Here is an 18156-nt window from a genome sequence, read left to right on the forward strand (position 1 = left end):
TTACTCTTCCTATATGATTCAACTAGGCACAACATGCTAATCCTATGCTTTTTCTATTTCTATAATTTTCCTATCCTATGAACCAAAGGAGTCCTAACTTTTGTTGAATAATTAGGCACAACTTTTATGATTAACAAGATGCTGAACTTTCCACATGTTTATACACCATAGCTATCATTTCTTAAAAAATGGAAGGGCGCAGCAACGCGCGCTTTTATGGTCTAGTGCGTAGGTAAATCAATTTTGCACTAACGGGAAGGTGAATTAGGATGGGCAAATCAATGCCTGGAAGGGGAAATAACGTTACATGGGGACAGAGTCATACGATCGATAGAATTAGAACTTTTTATGATGGGTGGATGACGTGGCGAATGATGGTGTAAGGTTTACATGACTTGGCAAGTTAGGATTGGTCAAGGATGTTTGATGAGGTGGATAGGCTGCATGTGAAGAGAAATGGGATCACCTATTAAGAACAGAAAGATTTCAGAATATAAAACATGATGATAGCAACTACTATCATTCATATACAATTCTACAAAATTTAATTCAAATACAATTTAGACTTTGTTCATGATAAATTTGAGTTTACTATTAATTCTTAAATTAACTAGGTGAACTCCCACTCAAAAAAACATTCCTCGCATTGTCTTAGTGATCACACGAACCGAATCTAGTACACCAAGTCCGATCTTCACGAGAAAAGATGTAGCTTCAAAGGCAAACACTCAAAGTGTTTATCATATCATTCATATGACTCGTGCTCTACCTTTTGGTATCCCGTGTTCCGAGACCATGTCTGTACATGCTAGGCTCGTCAAGGCAACCTTAGTATCCGCGTGTGCAAAACTGGCTTGTACCCGTTGTATGCACATGTAGAATCTATCACACCCGATCATCACGTGATGCTTCGAAACGACAAGTCTTAGCAACGGTGCATACTAAGGATGAACACTTTATTATCATGATATTTAGTGAGAGGGATCATCTTATAATGCTACCGTCGCGATCTAAGCAATACACGATGCATAAAAGGATTAACATCACATGCAATTCATATGTGATATGATATGGCCCTTTAGTCTTTGCGCCTTTGATCTTCATCTCCAAAGCACGGACATGATCTCCATCATCAACGGGCATGATCTCCATCATCGTCGGTGTAGCGTCAAGGTCAATGGCGTCGTCTTCATGGTTGTTCTCCCATGTAGCAACTATTACAACTACTTTGAAATAATACTACTACATGAAATATAAAGACAACCATAAGGCTCCTGCCGGTTGTCACAATACAATAATGATCATCTCATAAATATTCATCGTCACATCATAGCCATATCACATCACCAAACCCTGCAAAAACAAGTTAGACGCCTCTAATTTGGTCTGCATATTTTACGTGGTTTAGGGTTTTCGAGTGAGATCCAATCTACCTACGACCATGAACCACAACGGTGATACTAGTGTTGTCAATAGAAAGAGTAGATTGAATCTTCACTGTGGTGAGAAAGACAAACACCCGCAAAGCCACTTATGCAATACAAGTTGCATGTCGAGCATGGAGCAAGTCTCATTAACACGGTCATGTAAAGTTAGCCCGGGTCGCTTCATCACACCATCCCGCAAGATGCAAAGTACACATAGCAAGAGACAACAAAAGCATCAACGCCCACAAAACCATTGTGTTCTACTCGTGCAATCAATCTATGCATAGACACGGCTCTGATACCACTATAGGGATTCGTAGCATAGAAAACAAAAAATTTCCTACCGCAAGAACGAATAACAAGGCAAGATCTAATCTAGTAGATGGTAGCAACGAGATGTATGTGAGACTAACCCTCGAAGATTCCAAAGCCTACGATATTAGATCTCGTGGTTGATGTAGTCGATCACTTTCTGCGTGCAAAAGCGCGTAGAAGATCTTGACGGTGCCACAGTCGGGCAACACCTCCGTACTCGGTCACACGTACGGTGTTGATAAAAACGCCCTTCTCCCTATTCCAGCGGGCAACAAATGTAATAGATCCTCCTCGGAATCCCGCCAGCACGACGGAATGGTGACGGTGGTGGTGGAGATCTCCGGCAGGGCTTCGCTGTAAGCGCCGCGGGAGAAGAAGGAGGGAGTAGCTAGGATTTGGGAGAGAGGGGCTGCTTGGGCGCCGGCCTGGGAGCCCTTTGGTGGTGCGGCCAAGGTGAGGCAGCCCCTCCCCTCTCCTCCCCTTTAAATAGGTTGAAATCCCTAGGGTTTACCCCAAAACCACATTGGAGTCCAACTCCAAAACTTACCAAATTTGGGAAACCTAGATAAGGTGGGATTCCTCCCCTTCCTTGTGGTGTGGCCGGCCACCTTGGTGGAGTCCACCATGGACTCCACCTTCCCACTTGGTGGGATGGCTAGGGCTGGTGGAGTCTCTCCGGGACTCCTCCTTCCATAGTGATTTATCCCGGATGATTCTAGAAACTTCTACAACCTTCCATAAATTCACCGGACCACTCCGAAACTTGGAATGTGACTTCCTATATATGAATCTTATTCTCCGGACCATTCCGGAACTCCTCGTGATGTCTTGGATCCCATCCCAGACTCCGAACAACATTCGAACTCCATTCCATATTACATATCTACTTATAATGACATCAAATCTTAAGTGTGTCACCCTACGGTTCGAGAACTATGCGGACATGATCAAGACTCCTCTCCGATCAATAACTAATAGCAGGACCTAGAGATCCATAATAGCTCCCACATATTCAACGATGACTTCGTGATCGAAAGAACCATTCACATACGATACCGATTCCCTTTGTCACGCGATACTTTACTTGTCCGAGGTTCGATCATCGGTATCTCCATACCTAGTTCAACCTAGTTACCGACAGGTACTCTTTACTCCTACCGTGGTATGTCATCTCTTGTGACCTAGTCACATGCTTGCAAGCTAATTAGACGACATTCCACCGAGAGGGCCCAGAGTATATCTATCCATCATTGGGATGGACAAATCCCACTCTTGATCCATATGCCTCAACTCACACTTTTCGAATACTTAATCCATCTTTATAACCACCCATTTACGTAATGGTGTTTGATGTAATCAAAGCATCCTTCCAGTGTAAGTGATTTACATGATCTCATGGTCGAAGGACTAGGTAACTATGTATCGAAAGCTTATAGAAAGTTGAACTTAATGACTTGATCTCATGCTATGCTTACTATGGGTGTGTCCATCACATCATTCACCTAATGATATGATCTTGTTATTAATAACATCCAATGTTCATGATCAGGAAACCATGATCATCTACTAATCAACAAGCTAGTTAAATGAGAGACTTACTAGGGACTCTGGTTGTTTACACAACACACATGTATTAATGTTTTCGGTTAATACAATTATAGCATGGAGTGTAAACATTTATCATGAACACTAAGATATAAAAATAACTATTTTATTATTGCCTCTCGGGCATACAAAAGAAGCCTGGTGACCGGGTGTATACGTGAGCACGCATCCAATGATTGACACGTGTCTAACGGCGTGGCTCATCCGTGAAGTGATAACACAGCAGCTGATTCTCCCTAAAAAAGGTGAAGCACAACCTTATCCTCTATCTGCTCCACCTCCCCTACATCGCCGCCCCTACCCCGGCCTCCATTACAAAATGTGGAAGAACATCTGCGACGTGGAGGCGGCTCTCTCGCTGGAGGAAGGCATCGAGGTGCTGGCACCGGCCCGCGCGCTCGCCTGCCTCGCCCTTTGTCGGCTCTCGTGCGCCGCCCTGGCCGACAGCGCCCCGCCGTGCCGCCGGCCGGCTCCCGCACGCCGCCAAAATCAGGAGCGCGGTTACTCTCCCTTCCCTGCAGCGGAGGAAGCCAGCGTCGAGACGGCGGGGCTGGTGCAGTGCTACAGCGAGGAGAGGCTTGGCTGACGCTCGACAGCGCTGTTGCTTCGATAATGCTTCCTGCTGCTTTTAGGAGATGAAGCGATGGATGATCAAGAACAGAATCATTGGATTTGTAGCTGCCGAAACCATTGGTTTGCAAAATTAGATACACAACTGCATGACAAAAAATCTTGGAATCGAGATTGAGATGCAGACGGAGAGGAAAAACTCAATCACGCAAAAATGCCGGCTTCAGCTGCTCCACGTCGACCCGTGGCATCGCGAGAACGCCTCCAGGCGACGTCGTCCTCTTCACGTGCTGGACGATGAACATCAAGCACATCTCCATTCGCTTGTCACTGGTGGCCTCGACGAATCCTCTTCCCATGGATGCCTCCTTTAACTCGTCAGCGGCGGCGACCTCAATGGCTCCTCTTCTGAGCACGCCTCCAGGCGCTCGTCATGTAGAGGCCTCTCCTTTGCGTGCACGCGTCCTTGCACTCGGCGGCGGCGGAATCAATGCATTCTCCTCGCGTGCACGGTTCCCTATGCTTGTCGGCGGCGACCTCGACGCCACCTCCTCGCGTGCATGCCTCCATGCGGTCGTTGGCGGCGGAATCCCCGCTGCGCGTCCGACGGCTACAGTATCCTCCTCACGTGCTTCTCCGGCGCGACGCTTCTTGCAGTGGTGGTCTGAGAGGGAGAGAAAAGAAAGGATGATGTGATGTATGGTTCATAGCAACTCAGCGTGGATAAGGATAGCGACCAGGGGATTAGGTGAGAGCATTCACGTGGTGGTTGCCAGGGGAGGAGCGAAAGAGATAGTTTGTTTGCCCCGCGCCGTTTGGCTCCGTTTGTGAGGCACACATCTTAAAGCAAATCCAACGCTAATGGATGCGTGCTCACGTATACACGCGGTTACCAAATCCACTCCTCGGGCATATCTCCAACACCTTCCTGGGGAGGGGCGGTCCCTGCGGTATGTGCGAGGAAGTGCACGAAGTGGCACCTTTGCTTCTTTAACACCTGAGAGACCCAGGCGGATCTGCATTGGTCTTCCACCGTAGTTTCCTGCTCAGGGGCGGATTGGGTGGGCTTTGAAATTTCCAGATCTAAGGCGGAATCTTCCTTAGGAAGCTCCTGCAGCTCAGATCGGATCTTTGCGACTGCGTCCTACTCAGCGGTGGTCGCGTCAGCGTTACTTACCAGGGCGTTTCCGTCGGAATCGACGGTCTCACCGATGAAGAAGTGAATGCCACTGATACGTCTCCGACGTATCGATAATTTCTTATGTTCCATGCCACATTATTGATGATACCGACATGTTTTGTTCACATTTTATGTCATATTTATGCATTTTCCGGAACTAACCTATTGACGAGATGCCGAAAGGCCGATTCTTTGTTCTTTGTTTTTGGTTTCAAATCCTAGTAAGGAAATATTTTCGGAATCGGACGAAATCAACACCGAAAGTCTTAGAATTCCCGGAAGCTTCCTAACACCGAAGGAGAGTCGGAGGCGGGCAGCAGGGGCCCACACCATAAGGCGGCGCGGGTGGCCCCCGGCCGCGCCACCTATGGTGTGGGGGCCCCAGCCGCCTCCTTGCGCCGCCTCTCCGCCTATATATTCGTCACGACCTAAAAACATCGACAAGTTCGACGAAACAGAGAAAACCATCCGCAGCCGCCGCCATCGCGAAAGTCCAATTCGGGGGACAGAAGTCGCTGTTCCGGCACCCTGCCGGGACGTGGAATTGCCCCCGGAGCCATCTCCACCGCCGTCTTCACCGCCATCTTCACCGCCATCGCTGCCTCTATGATGAGGAGGGAGTAATCCACCCCCGAGGCTGAGGGCTCCGCTGTAGCTATGTGGTTCATCTCTCTCCCATGTACCTCAATACAATAATCTCATGAGCTGCTTTACATGATTGAGATTCATATGAGTTTTGTATCACTATTCATCTATGTGCTACTCTAGTGATGTTATTAAAGTAGTTTTATTCCTCCTGCACGGTGTAATGGTGACAGTGTGTGCATCCGTGTTAGTACTTGGCGTATGCTATGATTATGATCTCTTGTAGATTATGAAGTTAACTATTGCTATGATGGTATTGATGTGATCTATTCCTCCTACATAGTGTGAAGGTGACAGTGTGCATGCTATGTTAGTACTTGGCTTAGTCGTGTTGATCTTTCGTGCACTCTAAGGTTATTTAAATATGAACATTGAATTGTGGAGCTTGTTAACTCCGGCATTGAGGGTTCGTGTAATCCTATGCAATGTGTTCATCATCCAACAAGAGAGTGTAGAGTATGCATTTATCTATTCTGTTATGTGATCAATGTTGAGAGTGTCCACTAGTGAAAGTATGATCCCTAGGCCTTGTTCCTAAATATCGCTATCGCCGCTTGTTTACTGTTTTATCACGCGTTACTACGCTGCGTTACTATCGCTTGTTTATCGTCCTGGGCAAAGCACTTTTCTGGTGCCGTTGCCACTGCTCATATATATTCATACCACCTGTATTTCACTATCTCTTCGCCGAACTAGTGCACCTATTAGGTGTGTTGGGGACACAAGAGACTTCTTGCTTTGTGGTTGCAGGGTTGCATGAGAGGGATATCTTTGACCTCTTCCTCCCTGAGTTCGATAAACCTTGGGTGATCCACTTAAGGGAAAACTTGCTGCTGTCCTACAAACCTCTGCTCTTGGAGGCCCAACACTGTCTACAGGAAAAGGAGGGGGGCGTAGACATCAAGCTATTTTCTGGCGCCGTTGCCGGGGAGGAAAGGTAAAAGGTACTCACACTCCGGACCTCGGCTACCAAGCTATTTTCCGCCGTTGTAAGTACTCGAAGCTATTTCCTTTAGATTCTGCAATTGCATCTTTTTGTTTCTTGTTTTTATTTTCACTAGTTAGGCATAATGGAAAACAACAAAAAAATTGGTGAGCTTTTTAATCTTTTTCCTGGTTTAGAATTGTTTGATGCGAAAATTAAAAAACCTATGGAACCTTATTTGCATGCTAGTAGCGATGTTATTAGTATGAATGCAATTACTGCTAATACTATGGATAAGTCTAAGCTTGGGGAAGCTAGTTTATATAAAAATAATCTTTTTTGCTCCTCAGCTTTGGAAGAAATATTTTGCTCTGATAATGCTTTATCTCCCATATGCGATAACTCTAATGATGCTCCTGATATTTTAAATCCACCTGCTGAAAGTATTCCGTATAAAATACCTATGAAAATTATTGAACGTGTTATGGACAACCACTATAAAGGGGATGGAACTGTCCATCCTGGAGATCATTTACTGTTTTTGCATGAATTATGCGGGTTATTCAAGTGTGCAGGTATCTCTATGGATGAAGTGAAGAAGAAGCTATTCTCCGTTTCGCTGTCTGGTAAAGCGGCGCATTGGTATAAATTGTTGGAGAATAGCCATTCTCTTGGTTGGGAGGAAATTGTACCTCTCTTTTATTCTAAATTTTATCCTCCTCATGAAGTGCATATTGATAGGAATTATATTTATAACTTTTATCCTCGTGATGGAGAGAGTATTTCTCAGGCGTGGGGGAGATTGAAGTCACTAATGCCCAAATGTCCCATTCATGAGCTCCCTCGTAACGTTATTGTTAACAATTTTTATGCGAGGCTTTCAGGATAACACAAGGACTATATGGATGCCTGTTCGGAGGGATCTTTCACAAGCAAGGAGGTTGAAGCTAGGTGGGATCTTCTTGATCGGATTGAGGAGAACGCTGAAGGATGGGAGGACAACAAAGGTAAAGAGTCAGGTATAAATTATGATTATGAATGCATTGAAGCTTTTATGGATACCGATAAATTTCGAAATATGAGTGCTACTTATGGTCTTGACTCTCAAGTTGCTGCAAATCTTTATAAAGCCTTTGCTTCTCATTTTGAATTGCCTAAGAAGAATTTTGATAAGTATCATGAACCTTTTAAAGAGGCTTGCATGAAGAATGAAATTGTTGTTAATTATTGCAATAAGCATGCTCAAACTCCTAAGAGTGCTATTTCCTATAAGCATGTTAATTTTTGTGGAATGCATAGACCTTGTGGAATTAATCAAATCGAAGATGAATATTGTATCCATCATATTAATGGAAAAACTAGAAAGTGGTTTAGGGCTCTAGATGATCTTGGTAAAAAAGTTTGTGCCCTCTATCCTTTTATTTGTGAAGTTTGCCATGAAGTGGGTCATTTTAATTTTCAATGCTCCTCCAATGATAATTTGAACCCAATGAGTGCTGCAAATTTGTATTGTGATGGTGAAATTACTCCTAATCAGCATGATGAACTTACTTTATTTTTTGGGTGTGAAGAACTGTCGAGAAAAATCTCTTTGTTACATATGAGTGATCTTGATATTGATGATGTCCTGCATGGGTGTTTTTCTTATTGCATTGATAATAGCCATACAAATACTTACATACAAAATATTTTAGAAGATGACACCTTGCCAAAATATGATAGGACCGCTGTGTGTTTTCAACTAATTAATGAAAAGGAGGGATCCTCCCAAGTTTTTTCTATTGTTTCTGAAAGTAAATCAGGTTATGCGGACAAGCTACCCTTCAAGCCTCTTCCTCCTAAAGAAGGGAACGAGGAGAAGGGAGAGAAGAAGAAGAAGAAGGGAACGAAGAAGAAGAAGAAGAAGAAGGAGAATAAAAAGAAAGAGGTAACGGCGTATCCCCGCGTGAATGAGATAACGCTAGGTAACCGTAAGTATGTTGCTCCTAATGATTATTGTGATAATGAATCTGAATACGATTATCTTCCTATGCCCTTTACATACATTAGCAATCATGATTTGAATGAGCACACTACTTTTGATATTGCAAATCTCTGGGAAATTAATTCTGAAAATGATGATGACAATAATTGCCATAGTGTCAGTGCTATCCATGCTTCCTCCCATAATGATATAGAAAGCTCTAAGCTTGGGGAAGAGGTGTTTGAAAATCCTTTTGCTACTGGTCATTATGTTCTTGATACATCTCCTTCTAATAACAATGATGGTATGGACACAGATAAACCGACTGTGAAAGATAACTATTATATTTCTTATGATGACACTGTGCCTCCGATCTTTGATGATTATTATAAAGAATGCTATGATATAGGTTATAACTATCCTTATGAAACTTGTCATAGTCATGATTGGATTACCAAAAACAATTCCCTTAATATGCAACTTGTTTACCATGTTCAAATTCTTGATAATAATCCTGCTCCAATTACTATTAATGAAAAGAACTCTCCTTATGCCAAAATTAATGATACTTCTATGCATATGAACCATGATAAGAATGTTTTAAGTGATGGGTATATTGTGGATTTCATCAATAATGCTACTGAAAGTTATTATGAGAGAGGGAAATATGGTTATATGCATCTTAATAATATTAAGTTTCCCCTCTTTATGTTGAGAATCTTGAAGTTACTCGTGTTTTATCCTCTTATGCTTGTCACTTTGTTCTTCATGAGTTTATTTGTGTACAAGATTCCTCTGCATAGGAAGCATGTTAGGCTTAAATGTGTTTTGAATTTGCCTCTTGAAGCTCTCTTTTGCTTCAAATACTATTTCTTGCGGGTGCATCACTAAAACTGCTGAGCCCATCTTAATGGCTATAAAGAAAGAACTTCTTGGGAGATAACCCATGTGTTATTTTGCTACAGTACTTTGTTTTATATTTGTGTCTTGGAAGTTGTTTACTACTGTAGCAACCTCTCCTTATCTTAGTTTTGTGTTTTGTTGTGCCAAGTGAAGCCTCTAATCGAAGGTTGATACTAGATTTGGATTTCTGCGCAGAAACAGATTTCTATCTGTCACGAATCTGGGCTGTTTTCTCTGTAGGTAACTCAGAAAAATATGCCAATTTACGTGCGTGTTCCTCAGATATGTACGCAACTTTCATTAGTTTTGAGTTTTCTGATCTGAGCAACGGAAGTATTTATTAAAAATTCGTCTTTACGGACTGTTCTGTTTTGACAGATTCTGCCTTTTATTTCGCATTGCTTCTTTCGCTGTGTTGGGTGGATTTCTTTGTTCCATTACCTTCCAGTAGCTTTGAGCAATGTCCAGAAGTGTTAAGAATGATTGTGTCACCTCTGAACATGTGAGTTTTTTATTATGTACTAACCCCTCTAATGAAGTTTATGAGAAGTTTGGTGTGAAGGAAGTTTTCAAGGGTCAAGAGAGGAGGATGATACAATATGATCAAGGAGAGTGAAAGCTCTAAGCTTGGGGATGCCCCGGTGGTTCATCCTTGCATATTCCAAGAGGACTCAAGCATCTAAGCTTGGGGATGCCGAAGGCATCCCCTTCTTCATCGACAACATTATCAGGTTCCTCCCCTGAAACTATATTTTTATTCGGTCACATCTTATGTACTTTACTTGGACCGTCTGTTGTTTGTTTCTATTTTTGATTTTGTTTGAATAAATGCTTGTGTGGGAGAGAGACACGCTCCGCTGGTTCATAGGAACACATGTGTTCTTGGCCTTTAATTTTCATGGCGAAGGTTAAAACTGCTTCGTTAACTGTTATATGGTTGGAAACGGAAAATGCTACATGTAGTAATTGGTATGATGTCTTGAATAACTTGATATTTGGCAATTGTTGTGCTCTTGTTTAAGCTCTTGCATCATATACTTTGCACCTATTAGTGATGAAATACATAGAGCTTGTTAAAATTTGGTTTGCATGAGTGGTTTCTCTAGAGTCTAGATATTTTCTAGTGAGGTGTTTGAACAACAAGGAAGACGATGTATAGTCTTATAATGCTTGTAATATATCTTTTATGTAAGTTTTGATGTACTAGCTTATGCTTGTGTTTGCTTCAAACAACCTTGCTAGCCTAAGCCTTGTATCGAGAGGGAATACTTCTCATGCATCCAAAACCCTTGAGCCAACCACTATGCCATTTGTGTCCACCATACCTACCTACTACATGGTATTTCTCCGCCATTCCAAAGTAAATTGCTTGAAGTGCTACCTTTAAAATTCTATCCTCTACCTTTGCAATATATAGCTCATGGGACAAATAGCTTAAAAACTATTGTGGTATTGAATATGTACTTATGCACTTTATCTCTTATTAAGTTGCTCGTTGTGCGATAACCATGTTCCTGGGGACGCCATCAACTACCTTTTGTTCAATTTCATGTGAGTTGCTATGCATGTTCGTCTTGTCTGAAGTAAGAGCGATCTACCACCTTATGGTTAGAGCATGCATATTGTTAGAGAAGAACATTGGGCCGCTAACTAAAGTCATGATTCATGGTGGAAGTTTCAGTTTTGGACATATATCCTCAATCTCAAATGAGAAAAATTAATTGTTGTTACATGCTTATGCATAAAAGAGGAGTCCATTATCTGTTGTCTATGTTGTCCCGGTATGGATGTCTAAGTTGAGAATAATCAATAGCGAGAAATCCAATGCGAGCTTTCTCCTTAGACCTTTGTACATGCGACATAGAGGTACCCCATTGTGACACTTGGTTAAAACATGTGCATTGCGATGATCCGGTAGTCCAAGCTAATTAGGACAAGGTGCGGGCACTATTAGTATACTATGCATGAGGCTTGCAACTTGTAAGATATAATTTACATGATACATATGCTTTATTACTACTGTTGACAAAATTGTTTCTTGTTTTCAAAACCAAAGCTCTAGCACAAATATAGCAATCGATGCTTTCCTCTTTGAAGGACCATTCTTTTACTTTTATGTTGAGTCAGTTTACCCATTTCTCTCTATCTTAGAAGCAAACACTTGTGTTAACTGTGCATTGATTCTTACATACTTGCTTATTGCACTTGTTATATTGCTTTGCATTGACAACCATCCATGAGATATACATGTTACAAGTTGAAAGCAACCGCTGAAACTTAATCTTCCGTTGTGTTGCTTCAATACCTTTACTAAGAATTTATTGCTTTATGAGTTAACTCTTATGCAAGACTTATTGATGCTTGTCTTGAAAGTACTATTCATGAAAAGTCTTTGCTATATGGTTCACTTGTTTACTCATGTCATTACCATTGTTTTGATCGCTGCATTCATTACATATGCTTACAATATTATGATCAAGGTTATGATGGCATGTCACTCCAGAAATTATCTTTGTTATCGTTTTACTCGCTGGACTGACGAGAACTAAGCTTGGGGATGCTGATACGTCTCCGACGTATCGATAATTTCTTATGTTCCATGCCACATTATTGATGATACCGACATGTTTTGTTCACATTTTATGTCATATTTATGCGTTTTCCGGAACTAACCTATTGACGAGATGCCGAAAGGCCAGTTGTTGTTTTCTGCTATTTTTGGTTTCAGAAATCCTAGTAAGGAAACATTTTCGGAATCGGACGAAATCAACACCGAAAGTCTTAGAATTCCCGGAAGCTTCCGGAACACCGAAGGAGAGTCGGAGGCGGGCAGCAGGGGGCCCACACCATAAGGCGGCGCGGGTGGCCCCCTGGCCGCGCCAGCCTATGGTGTGGGGGCCCCAGCCGCCTCCTTGCGCCGCCTCTCCGCCTATATATTCGTCCCTGACCTAAAAACATCGACAAGTTCGACGGAAACAGAGAAAACCATCCAGAGCCGCCGCCATCGCGAAAGTCCAATTCGGGGGACAGAAGTCGCTTGTAACATCCCAAGAACTTCAAAACAAAACAAATGAATTTCACTAGTTCCAAATTTTGGAACCAACAAAAACTTTTATTAAAATCAGATTGATACATATAGATCTTGTTTAAATCTTGTGTTTTGCCATGATGAGTGTTATTATGCTTATGTGCTAAACCCTAAAACCCTAAAGTGATCAAGTAAAGATCACCAACCAAATAAATAAAAGAGAAAGAAATCAAACAAGAAAAAACCTTAAACCCTAATCTTCCCCAAAAATCATTTGGATCTATTTTGAGAAACCCAAAATAAAATAGAAGACATATGGGGGCATATAGCCCTAATAGGTAAATCTTGAACCCTACCTTTTTAATTATGCTAAATGGTGGTGAACCATTGTGAACCACACTAAACCCTAAACCTCATCCCTCTTTTCACCACCCTAGTTAAAATAAAATAAAAGGAACATAAATAAGAAAAAGGCATATGTGCCTATGGCTATATTTATAAAACTTTACCCTAAGCTTTCTACTTTGCTTAGAGAATTGGAAAAACCTTCACACACCTTATCCAAGGCTATTCAAACCATTTCCAAGGGGTTTCCAAAGAAATTTAAAAGAAACTAAAAATGCCATAGAGGCATATGAGAGTAAAATGCAAATTTGTGAATTTGAGAAGATTGACCCTAGGACTTGTGGTGAATGGTTGGATCACTTCCATATACCATTTCAACAGTCAACAACACCAAATGGGTCAAGTCAAGTCAAATTTAAAATGAAATGCAACATATGCATAGAGGCATATGTGACACATAGCCATAATACCCAATTTTTGCCCTATGACTTAAAACCTCGACCAAATGATGGGAAACCATCTCCCAACCTATTATAACCCTAAATTGACCCTAACCCATGTCCAAGTAAAGCAAGGTGAACCCTTTTCAAAAATAATAAAAATTGACACATCACCTCTTATGTGTTATGGCCATTTTTGCAAATCTTTGACCAAGACCTTTTGAAATGGATTCAATGGTTTGAAAATGTTTCTAAACCAATAGGAATCACATTAGAGTCAACCAAAGTCAATCCAAATAAAGAGAAATCACATAGTGAGGAAATTCCCAATTTCACTCACACACACATTATGCCAAATTGCAAATCTTCAACTAAGGCCACCATTGCTTGATCTCTTGCTTGTAGAATACTTATATATGATAAACAAACACATTTGCATCAAAGAAACAAGAATCCAATCAAAGGAAAATTCAAAACTCACACACATGTGATAATGGTCACTTAACACATTTATAAAATCTTCCCTACTTTACACCCCTGCAATTGAATTTTCTTCAACCAAACTTTGTCAACCAAAGCCATGTCATCCAAGAACATGTCAAGGTGAGTAACTTTGATGTTGACCACCCTCCCTAAAGTTGACTAGGTTGACCAGAATAAGAGGGCAAAGAGGGAACCCGAGAGAGAGAAGAAGATCCCCTCAAATTTGAAATTTTGCAAATCAAATCCAAATTGAGTGCCACCACCACCAATACCTCACATTAATTATATCTTTGAGATGTACCAAAAAGAATTCCAAAATTCGACAAAAATATTCATGCGGGCATTATGTCGAATACTTGGCAGGCAAGAATCCCGAATTGTGTTACACACTATTATCCATCAGTTTCTTCACTAAACCACTTTAAACTCGTGATCATTAGCTAGCTCTAGGACCCCTGCATCCTCCCAGTACCTCCTTGATCGATTAAAGTGAGAGAGAGGGAGAAGAAAACCCTAAAACTGAACATGCCATTGCACTTTCGGCCACCTTTGGCATCTCCATCCCTGACCACCATCTCACCTCTTCTGCTTGTCCTGGAGTATCCCTGCAACACCAGGACACAGGCGGTACACGGCCCAGCCTCGCCAAGCCACGGCATTGGCCGAACGCGCCCGCCCAAAACCCGCCGTATCATGCCAAAGACGCGCGGTGATCGCGCTCCGGCCACTCAAGGACGCGCCAGACGCCAACACTTGATCGACGCCGTCCTCCCCTGCATCCCTATCGCTGAAACGAGGATCGCCTACTCGCCCTCTACCAGCTAGCCACACTCGAACGACTGCGGCGGCCTTGTCACCGTCGTCCTCGTCGGGATTATACCGCGCACGCCGTGGCAGAACTCGCATGCGCCCGAGCCACTCTATCACGCCCTGGACGCTCTAGCTGTACCTTGAGCATCGCCTAGATGTCGCCTACAAGATTCTGTCCTCGCCACGCCCTCTCGCACACCGGAGCGGCCGCGCCATGGACACCCTCTCACCGCACCGCTTGGTCACCTCGCCATCTATAAATAGGGGCACCCGTAGCACAATCCCTTCACACCAATCTCCTCCCTCCTCCCACCGACTCGTCGACCACCCAATTTCACCTCCTCTCGCCGGAGCTGTCCCAATTGGAAGCTCGAGCCGCCGGAGCCCGCAGACCATCGCCGGTGATCCACGCCTCCTCAAGCTCCGCCACCGTACCAGAGTCTCTTCCCCTCGCCAACGTCGCTCGGAACCTCGACATCGACCGCCGGCAACCTACAGCGCGCCCTCCGACCCCTAGGTACGCCGCCGGCCACGCCGGGAGCTCGTCGGAGACGACGAGGCTCCACGGCCATTCGATCGCGTTCCGATCTAACGGATCACGTAACGCATACCGTTTCGCGGGTTATGAACCATCGACGGGTGGCCCCCACCTCGTCAGCGGCACCGCGCACACGGGCTGTGTTGCTGGGCCGCGCTACTCTGTTTAATTTCGTTTCGGCCCATTCCCGTTTTCCCGCGTGGCCCAATAATTCAAATATGATCTTTTCCATTTAGTTCAAATCCAATGTCGATGCTGAATTCAAATTTGAATAGTTTAAAATCTACTACACCAAATTGGACAAATTTTATATAATTGGAAAGCCCATGAAATTGTCTAAATGATGCCACTGGCCTCATGTCCAAATTCGTATTAAAATTTAGATGACAAAAATAACAAGGCAGAGACTTTTGCACATTCAAACTTTATTTAAAAATCAACCAAAATAGATTTTGAAGTAATTCCAATTCTAATAAATCAAAAATGATGTCCTCTAATTGATTATGCAATAACATAGCCCTGTTGTTTGTATGATCATGGACTAGATCAAATAAAATGGCTATGTAGTCATTTCTAGAGTATTTTAAGTTGAAATTCAAACTCAACCCTAACATGAGATTTACCTCTCATTTAAGTTTTGATCCTAAGTACTAATAACCAGGGGGAATGACTTAGGCTAATGAACCCTTGAGAATTATTACTTAGAGATTTTAATTCATTTAGATGTTAAGTATTAAGATTATGTGAAGTGTAGCACTTCAATTAAATTGAACTCACCTATAATAGATATGAAATGTTGACTTTGGGGTCAACCTATATTTCATACCTTATTATTATATGGAGAGATTAAATCTTAATATTAGGTAATGCAAAGAAATGAATTTCTTTAAAGACCTACATATCAAATTTTAGGAATTTAAATCAATGAGGTGTAGCACCTCATTTAAATCCTTCTCACAAGTAATATTAAGTAATGTGATGACCCTTGTTGCTTGGTCCCATTTTTGCTCACTTAAAAAAATTAAATGATTACCATAGTAGCATTTAAATGGTTCCAACTAATTATTAAATCTTATGAGAAGTATCCCTCTCATTTAAACCTTTGTCTCAAGTAATTCTACATGAGGTAGAGACCATGATCTATTAACTCTCATGTGGAATTATTTGATGATGTTAAATCATTACTATGTTGGTATTAAATGGCATGAGGTGTATTCCCTCATTTAAATCATGTTCCTCAAATAATAAGTGTGAAGTGTTGACCTTAGTCAACATGTGCTCATACCTTAGTATTTGAGGAAATTAAATCTTAACAATATATAATGAGAGGAAACTACTTCCTCCAAAGCATTAAAGAGTTATACTAATAAATAATTATAATAAGAGGAAAAATGTTGTTTTTCTATAGAATAAAATAAAGTAAATCACCATGTTAATAAGAGGTGATGCTAGCATAGGCTTGTGTGAATCTTTGGTGTGTTTAGTCTAGCATGCAAGTTTTGTGTGGTGATTGTATCCTCGTATTCGTTTATAGACGCTAGTACCGAAGGCTACGAAGGGGACGACGAGAACATCAACGGAGAAGAAGGAGGAACATTTTGATCCATACCCCAACCAAGGCAAGCTAATATTCTTGCAAGCTAACACTCTTGCAAGGTCCCCTTGTGCAAAACTCTACAAGAGCAAGGCACCATTATTTTTACTTTAGGCTTAATGCTCCTATCCCAAGTTTTTATTTTACAAGCTTTCCTAAATTTTGTTTATCAAAGTTTACTTTTGATTCATGATTTACTTGGTTTAGATATGGAGTAGTACAAGAGTATCAAACTTAGCCTAGAGCAATCCAAGATAATTAGCATCCCTCATAAGTAGTTGCTAGTGCTAAACTCAAATTGACTACTAGAGATGGGAACTTGTGAAAACCAAGGACTTTGAAAACCTTGGAATGATGAGTATTTCTATTGGAAGATTCTTGAAGGTGAATATGACTGGTGAATGACTTGGTGAATTTTACGAAAACTGATGGTTGGGTTCGGATGCGATACCATTCCACTTTACAACTACCCCCACATTACCTGATTATGTGTAGGGCTTAACTGGAAGTTTATGTGTCTTAGTATGGGTTCCCTCTAAACAAGCGTCATCGGGGTTATGCCAAGAGCTGCCTCCCCAACACAAAAGAAACGACGTTAAAGATGAGGTGAATGTCCGGCCCAAGCCCTGTGCAGTTCCCGGGTTGACCGCGGTTTTCACCGGGAGGCCAAGCTCATGGGGAGAGGTGCTCATACTAGTATATATAAGTGAAAGGTTATGGTTGATGATCCGCATCTTGAGTTACGATTATTCAGGGTTACCCCTGACGGATGAAATCAAAAGTTGTGGCACAAGTGTACAACCTCTGCAGAGTGTAAACCTATTCGAATAGCCGCGTCCACGGTTAAGGACGGTTGGAAAGGCCATACTGTTCCGTCATCAGACCATTTTCAAAAATGTGACATGTGACTTGTGTTTTAAATTTGGAAAGGTGAATGGTGAATTGGGATTACAACACAACCGAGTTGTGGGAATGACACTAATGTTCCCACTTGAGTTAGTCTAGTGATTCAAGCATCTTTACTAAATGTTTTATGAAATAAACTTGGCTTTATGCAAATAAACCTAGAGCTTAGTATCCCTTTACTGAAATTGATAGTGCTTACACTAGTACTAGTTTGCGAGTACTTTAAAAGTACTCATGGCTTTGTCCCTGGCTATTCAAATGGCCAGACTTTGAAGGAGAACTGCAGTACAAGGAAGATGGACAGCAGGACGTCTACGACAACTAGGACTACTCCTGACGTCAAGCGTTGGCCTGTGGATTAGATAGCCACTACTACTTCGTTTCCGCTATTTGTGATGTTCGTTGATCAATAGGTCAACTACTATTGTGATATTGGATCATGTGATCTACCCTTGTAAGACGATTATGTGTTGTAATAA

Source organism: Lolium perenne, chromosome 6 (assembly GCF_019359855.2).
Source record: "Lolium perenne isolate Kyuss_39 chromosome 6, Kyuss_2.0, whole genome shotgun sequence".
NCBI lineage: Eukaryota > Viridiplantae > Streptophyta > Magnoliopsida > Poales > Poaceae > Lolium > Lolium perenne.